General features: G+C 43.2%; 1 long non-coding RNA gene across 1 annotated transcript; it reads right to left on the bottom strand.

Moving 5' to 3' along the window:
• Positions 1 to 272: 272 nt before the first annotated feature.
• LOC311514347 lies at positions 273 to 8,229 on the bottom strand. The gene is made up of 3 exons (XR_014709872.1): positions 8,153 to 8,229; positions 2,074 to 2,254; positions 273 to 1,795 (listed from the first exon to the last, which is right to left on the bottom strand). It is a non-coding gene; the product is annotated as an uncharacterized lncRNA (long non-coding RNA).
• Between the last annotated feature and the right edge of the window lie 545 nt (positions 8,230 to 8,774).

Below are 8,774 nucleotides of genomic sequence, written 5' to 3'. Positions count from 1 at the left end.
CACCACTGCAGCCCCAAGACCAGAGAAGCTCTGTGCCCCTGCCATGGTCCCAGGGCCATGGCGGGGAGCGAGAGTTCCTCCAGCCCTGGGGCTGCAGCGGGGGGAGCTTTTTCCAGGGGCCCCTAAATTGGCTGAGGCCCCAGGGATGTATAATCCATCACTTATACAAACAATACAATGTCTAGCTTATAAATAAATGCATATTGTATCAATACATCTGCAACTCCCAAGTATGTCCTCCAAAGATCTGTACTGAGACCAGTGCTGTTCAACATTTATTAATGATCTGGAAAGGGGAGTGAACAGTGAAGTGGCAAAGCTTGCAGATGATACAAAATTATTCAAGATAGTTATGTCCAAAGCTGACTGCAGAAGAACAGGGAGATCTCAGAAAACTGGGTGACTAGGCAACAAAATGGCAGATGAAATTAAATGTTGATAAAAGCAAAGTAATGCACATTGGAAAGATAATCCCAACTACACATATGTAATAAGTAGTAACACCCAATTTAGAACCCATCAAGAAAGAGATCTTGGAGACACAGTGTATAGTTCTCTGAAAACTTCAGTGCAGTGCACAGTAACGGTCAAAAAGGCAAACAATGTTAGGAACTATTAGGAAAGGAATAGAAAATAAGACAGAAAATGCCATAATGCCACTATATAAATCCATAATACACCCACACCTTGATACTGTGTCCAGTTCCTGTTGCCTCATCTCCAAAAGGATATAGTGGAACTGGAAAAGGTTCAGAGAAGGGCAACAAAGATGATCAAGTGTGTGGAATAGCTTCCATACAAGGAGAAACTAAAAGATTAGGACTGCTCAGTTTAGAAAAAGTCAACTAAAGGGGGATATGATAGAGGTCTATAAAACATCATAGTGGAGAAAGTGAGTAGAGAAGTGGTGTTTACCCCTTTCCCACAATACAAATACCAGGGGTCACCTGGTGAAATTAATAGACAGTGGATTTAAGACTAAAAAGAGGAAGTACATTTTCACATAGCGCACAATTAGCCTGTGGAACTCATACTTTTGACCATCACAATATCCCATGACAATAACTGGTTCCAGAAAGAATTAGAGAAGTTCATGGAGGATAGGCCCATCAATGGCTTTTAGCCAGGATGGACAGGGCTGTAACCCCATGTCTGGGGTAACCCTAAACCTCTGACTGCCAGAAAGCTGGAGAAAGTGGTGTATTACTCCAACTGCCCTGTTCTGTACACTCTCTCTAAAGCTCTGGTACAGGCTACTGTCAGACAGAATACTGGGTTAGATGCACCATTTGTCTGACCTGCTGTGACGGTTCTTATGTTCTAACTGTATCTCTATGTCTAGTTCATGTATATAAGCTTTTTCACCATTGGTCACCTGTTATTGTAATGTGAGGTTTATTTAGTGAATTTGCTGCCTGAATGCTAAGCATTTATTTTTATGCCTGTGATATCAGACAGTCTGGAATGTCATGGGTTTATTTAACACTCAACTTCCATTCATGAGTCTTGAAAGTGACTGTACAACACAGACTTAAGCATAATTGTGTTTTTGTCAGTTATACAACGCATTTTGCAAAAACATCTCAGGAAGTAATCCTCAAGGTTATTTCTACACTGCAAAGCAGTTAATTATTTCAGTACCAACTATATTAAATGTGGGGAACCTTCTCACCCACTAATCCCAAATGGAACCATGTTTCTGTCCATGGATTGCTGCTGGTCTACAGAACACAGACTAATGGTTTGCAGAGAGCTGGCTGGTCATATGGTGCTGGTTGCTTCTCCTTGTTTCCAACTGGGAACAACAGAAGAGAGGAGCAGTGATAAAATGAGCCAAAAATAGACAGTGTGATTAACTTTTCAAAACACTCAAGTCAATTAAATATATAATTCCTTCTTTATATGATGTTTTCCACACAAGTGATTGTTGCACCTGTAACAGCAATGTTATGCAATCTCTAAAGGGAGGGGAGGTGGTCCAAAAGTCAATCTCTCTGTTAACATGTGGTGCATGCTATGAAAAAGTTTGAGAAACACTGTCTAACAAAACACGCTGCAATGATATTAGTTTACCTGATTGGTATATTTCCTCAAAGGTTCAGAACCGTTACATCTGCATTCTTCTGTCCATTGTACTTGTCACTGCTTAGACACCAAGTCCAAGTGGATGGAGGAGAGAAGAAATCAACTTGGAAAGTGTTTGTTTGTTTATGGTAAACTCATTCTTTGTCTTCATGTCCTGAACCTCTCTCATCTGGAATTTGTTAATAACATTAATGGTAATTATAGCTGGAATTTCTTATTCATAGAAGTTTACTATTTAGAAAAATGTATGCACAAACCTGTACTTAAGATACAGACAACTTTGCCAGTAGGTTGTTTAAGGAGAGTATAGAAGCTGTATTTTGTACTTTGATGAGCTATGTGCTCTGCTACAGTTTCTCAGAATTAGTTGTCTATTTGATTTAAGCATTTTAAAAGCGACTTTTGTTCTTCCTTCCACATTTACTGTATAACTGGTTTGAGAACCTTTTATTGGTTTATGAAATGCTTCTTAAAATGCAAGACAAATCCAGAATTCAAATATTCCAAGCGCCTTCTACATGCATTGCTCTGAAGTTACAATAGACTATGAAAGAATAACATTACCAGTAAAAATCTGTCCACTGTAAGAGGCTGATTTCTCCATATTGGCTCAAGCAACGAGTGAGGATGGTGAGTTGGGACGCTTAAAAGCACCTACCTCTTACTGGGTACTGAATGCCAATGGAAAACTCCATTAATATATCTGAGGATCAAATGGAGCACATAAAAAGCTACTTGAAGCGAGATTAAATACTAACAAACTTCCTTTTCTATCTTGGTGGGCCAGATACAGTAGGTGTTTTGATAGGTCTACCTGGAAGATTTTTGTTGCTGTTCTTTAGCAAGGTCTACTTAGAGATACATTCAATTGTCACTTCTACAGAAACAGATTTTAATAACATTCACTTTGCATGTTCAAAACTTTACATTCATTAACTAGTGAATCCTCACCATGCTCCTGACTGCAAGCTATATATATTCTCATTCTTTTTACGGGAAAAACGGAGGCAGAGAGTTGAAGTGTGACCTTCTGAAGGCCAGAGAAGGGAGTTCACATCAGAACTGTGATGAGGACTTCCTGAATCCCAGTTCTGTGCTCATATCTCTAGACCAGTGCTACTCAAAGTGGTGGTCCGCGGATCGGTGCCGGTCCGCGAGCCATCGGATGCCGGTCTGCGCGCACATTGGGGAAAAAAAATTGCTGGTCCCCCACATCAGATAGCTTGAGAAGCACTGCCCTAGACTACACTGATTCTGTTTGATAGGATTCATTGTAAAACTAAGACTGCGTGCATAGCCTTCTGCAGCATAAACCCCACACAGTAATAAATTATTTGCAGTTGCTATAGTTGACAGTTTCTCTTTTGAGAAACATTCTGTTTGGAATGATTTATGTACAAACAGGTTTGCCTGTGTGTATATATTATCTTTGGTATGTACTAGAGGTGTGGAAATCTCTGTGGTTTCACTTTACAGGGGTTTGCATGAAACTTTGGCTTCACTCCACCTGTGCTTGTGTATCCCTCTCCCCTGTCTCCAAGTTTTACATTGAGATTGAAAAGATCTAAAACCTAAAGGGAAACTCAGTCAAAGCCACCATTTTGTACTGATTTTGTTTGCAAAATTCCTGGTGTCTGATTTAGATGCAATGCACAAAATCAGTCTATGTTCATTTGAAAGATCTGTGACACTTAGCATTACTTTGGAAGCCTCTGGCTTAAATTTTGTAATCAAATGCCCCGAAAGACAAATGTTGGTGTTTCAGTGCAAACATTTTTCACAGCTCCACTATGTTCAGCACATTAGTATTATTGACTCTGCTCTGTGGGAGTGCAGAGTAAGAGTCCATAAAGAGTGGATTTCCACATATGCAAAAAACAGAAAAGGCTAAAGAATATTTAGGTAAGTTAGATGTATTCAAGTCCGCAGTGCCTGATGAAATTCATCCTAAGGTGCTTAAGGAACTGACTGAACCATCCTCCATCAGTTCTTGAAGATAAAAGAAGTCCCACAGAAATGGAGAAGGCCAACATAGTACCTATTTTTAAAAAAGGGGAATAAAGAGGCTCCAGGGAATTATAGATCAGTCAGCCGAGCTTTGATACCTGGAAAGATACAGGTACAAATTATTAAACAATCAGCTTGTAGACACCTAGGGGATTATGGGGTTATAGGGAATAGTCAGTATGGATTTTTCAAAAACAAATCATACCAAACCAATCTAATTTCCTTTTTTTGACAGGATTATTGGCCTAGTAGATGTGGGGGAAGCAGTAGACATGCTATACCTTGCTGTTTTTAGTAAGGCTTTTGACACAGTTCCACATGACAGTCTTTAAGTAAACTAGGAAAATGTGGTCTAGGTGAAATTACTATAAGGTTGGTGTACAACTAGTTGAAACACCATATTCAAAAAGTAGTTATCCAGTGAGTCCTGCAGGGGGCAGTCCTGAGTCCAGTACTATTAAATACTTTCATTAATGACTTGGATAATTGAGTAGAGAGTATACTTCTAAAATTTGCAGATGATACGAAGCTGGGAGGGATTTCAAGCACTTTGGAAGACAGGATTAGAATTCCAAACAATGTTGACAAATTAGAGAATTGGTCTGAAGTCAACAAAATGAAATTCAATAAAGTTAAGTGCAAAGTATTACATTTAGGAAGGAAAAATCAAATGCACCACTACAAAATAGGGAATAACTGGCTAGTGGCAGTACTGCTGAAAAGGATCTATGGCTTCTAGTGGATGACAAATTGAATATGAGCTGACAATATGATGCAGTTGCAAAAAGGCTGTCATTCAGGGCTGTATTAATATGTGTCATATGTAAGATAGGGGATGTAATTGCCCTGCTCTACTCAGAACTGGTGAGACCTCAGATGCAGTACTGTGCCCAGTTCTGGGCATCACACTTTAGGGAAAATGTGGATAAAGTGGAGGGAGCCCAGTGCAGAGCAGCGCAGAAAGATTTAGAAAATCAGACCTGTGGAGGAAAGGTTAAAAAAATACTGGTTTAGGTTTGAGAAAAGGAGACTGAGAGGGGTCCTGATAAGTCTTCAAATATATTAAAAGACCATTATAAAAAGGATGGTGATCAATCATTCTCCATGTCCACTGAAGGTAGGACTAGAAATAATGGGCTTAAGCCACAGCAAGGGAGGTTTAGGTTAGATCAGGGGTCGGCAACCTTCAACACGTGGCCGGGCTGGCTGCTGCTTCCCGCAGCTCCCATTGGCTACAAACGGCAAACCCTGGCCACTGGGAGCTGCGGGGGGGGGGGGGGGGCGTGTCTGCGGACGGTCAATGTGAACAAAATGTCTCACTGCCCACCAGTGGATTACTCTGATGGGCCGCGTGCCAGAGGTTGCCAACCCCTGAGTTAGGTACTAGGAAAAACTTTCCAACTGTACAGATTGTTAATCACTGGAATAGGCTTCCAAGGAAGATGTGTAATTTCCGTCTCTGGAGATTTTAAAGAATAGGTTGGACAAACACTTTGTCAGGGATGATCTAGGTAGATTTGGTCCTGCCTCAGTGTGTGTGTGTTGGGGTGGGGAGGTGGGACTTTCAGATCTATGTTTTTATGATTTTACTTCCCCAGAATTAGCACATAGTAATTTCTCAGTGGTATCTTGAATACCCTAGCATGGATGGGTCTGGGATTTAATATGCTGTACTCTTAACCATCTGTAAAATGGATCAAATTTTATTTACAATAAATGTTCAGTAATTTTGGATCCCATTTGCAGACTTATCACCCTCGGTGCTTCCACTGGTGTGTAACACCTGAAGGCTTCTGCTTTTCCAATAATATCCCCAGCTTTCTGGATAACAATGTGCTTCTTTACAAGGCCAAACTATACTGCTTTAAACCTCAATTTCAATTTTTAACCCTTCCTTTTGATTAGTTGCAGTTTGAAAAGTCCCTTGTAAAACCTGGAAAAAATGTTTTCAGTTAAGTAGTTGTGAGGTGATGGTATCAATTTTTACTTCCATTCTCTTCTGTATAACTTTAGTTGCAGATAGGCCACTGCTCAATGAGATGAGCAGTGGTGCTGTGCACACTCTTCCACCATCATGATCTGTTCTCTGTACCAAACTGTCAGTACAGATCGGAGAAATAAAGCAGTATATTGTAGTTAGAAATGTGCTGCTTAGTCTAGGCCAGGCATAATCCAGGCCTGCACTCTACCTACATCCATCAGGAGTGATTTTTATAGTGATAATCAGCAGTTCTCAAACTGTGGGTTGGGACCCCAAAGTGGGCTGTGACCCAATTTTAATGGGGTCGCCAGGGCTGGCATTAGACTTGCTAGGGCCCATCACCAAAGCTGAAGCCCAAGCCCCACTGCCTGGGGCTGAAGCCCGAACCCCACTGCCTGGGACTAAAGCCAAAGCCCCAGGGCGTTAGCACTGGGTGGTGGGGCTCAGGTTACAGGCCCCCTGCCTGGGGCTGAAGCCCTTTGGTTTCAGCCCCCCTGCTTGGGGCAGCAGGGCTCGGGCAGGCTCATGTCCCCCTGCCTGAGGTCGTGTAGTAATTTTTGTTGTCAGACGGAGGGTGTGGTGCAATTAAGTTTGAGAACCCCTGTGCGACATAAATACTCCAGGGGGCAGGAAAAGGATTCTGAAACCTCTGCAATCTGAAACAAATTTCTTTGCCTATTTTAGTTACTGCAACAGGTTGTTGTTGTCCCTGATGGTGGAGAGCCAGTTTGTCCTTCAGCAAAGGTTGAGGGAAAGGGAGGGGGGGCTTCCTTGCGGCATCTCTGAGAAATGTGAGCAACAGCAGCATCCTCGCCTCAGTTCTAAGTAGCTGTTTTTCCTTCTGTTTCAAGGCCTCCCAAAGAAGTGAGTAGCTTGCTTCCCATCTAGTCCAGCCCCTTTTCCCCACATTCATCCCAGCCACCTCCCCCCACCTTCCAGATCAGCATGAGGGAACAAAACAAGCCTCCCTCTGCAACACAAACTCACTCCATCTCCTTAATCCCTCCGCCCACTGGTTGCCCAGCCAACAGGCCAGACAAGCAGGTGATGCATTGACAGGGAGCAGATGGTCTCCCGCGGAGGTAAGCGGGGCCCAACAATGAAACCATATTGATCATATTGCTCCTTTTCTCTTCTTCAGCTTCAACTTTAGTCTTGAGTCTTTTCCACTACTAACCTGCTCCCCTGTGCCACTCTCAAACACTTATCATTATGGCTTCTCCTCCTCCCACCCACCCCAAGGGTAGTTCATGATGTGGGGGAGGTAGAGAGCTCAAACACTCTGACTTGCCCCCACTCCCCTGCAAGACCCTTTACAAAAAGGAGGAAGAAAGGGGACCGCACACTGTCTCTCCTCTACGGTTGCACGCCGATCCTTAACCCCCAACACTGTCACTTCATCCAGCTCACCCCACACTCCTCCAACTACCTCCTCCTCCTCTTCAACCCTCTCTCCCTCAAATTCAGCACAAGTGCAGAGGAGAAAAGGAGGGCCCTGTATTCTGTCATCCCTTCAGCTGCTCCTGCCTATCCACAACCTGACCCAACAATCACACACATAAAAAATAGAAGACAGTCTGTTTTCCCCTTTGTCATGCTATTCAGAAACCCCAGGCTTCTCTTCCCCTTAGGCACACCCCGCCCTTCTCAACTTCCCTCTCCCGCTATTTCAGTACACACTGACATACCTGAACTTCCACAGCCTGTTCCCCTTTCTAAAGCCCTTCACCCTCATCTCCACACACCCTGCATCCCCACTCCCTCACCCCCCTTTACCAGCTGAACAGAAATGGGAGAAAGAGACTGAGGCACCTCAGAATTAGCTCCCCCAAAGCCCATCAAACACAGCTATATGTATGCCCAGGAGAGAGTGAGCATTCCACAGCCTGCCTCCCTCTCAGCTGTCCACTTGCATTCACACCTCACTCTCATCTCTCTCTCACACACATTAGAAAGGGCCAAGAGTCTGTAAGCCCCCCCCCCATCCACTTTCCTCAGACTTGGTGTTAAATGAGAGAGAAATCCATTGCCCTTCAGTCTGCACCCCCATTTCTTCCCTCCCATTTGCACTCTCCTTACCTTCAAAACAGAGGGTCACAAAAAGGGAACCCCCGGGCTGTCCCCCTCCATTCATTCTCACCCCTTCTCAAACACACACTCACAGAAACATGAGAAAGGAAGAAAGAAAGGGCCCCACAGGTCAAGTCTCTCCCTTTCCACAGCCCTCCCCATAACATACGCTGATAATAAGAACAAGAACCAGGGCCTTTCAGTCTGCAGCCCCCTCCCATCTCATTCATCAACCTCAGTCTAGCATTCACTGCTGTGTAGCAAATTGTGAAGATGCTAGCATTGAGGCATGAAAACTGTTAGCCACTATTCACAATTTTAATACTACCTTCATAGCTGTCACATAAATTCGTTGCCAAACTTGGGCTTATAATAGCAAGAGGGAACTTAAAAAGAAAGAATTCCTAAGGGCACAGTTTGCTACGGTATCTGTACTTGTTTGCAGATGGTTTTTGAAACCATAACTACAGTAACTCCATCCAATGTTTTCTAATGTAGCTGCCCTGTAGTTTAAAAAACAATCAACTCTTCCCTTTGCCCACTGCTTTTTTTTTTTTTACAGTAAATAGAAATGCCTATAAAGGCTCTCTTCTTTTTTCCCCCCCACTCCTTCCACCCCCCCACCCCCGCC

Source organism: Lepidochelys olivacea (assembly GCF_965140295.1).
Source record: "Lepidochelys olivacea isolate rLepOli2 genome assembly, chromosome: 1".
Taxonomy (NCBI): Eukaryota; Metazoa; Chordata; order Testudines; family Cheloniidae; genus Lepidochelys; species Lepidochelys olivacea.
This window is presented reverse-complemented; position numbering and strand designations above follow the sequence as displayed.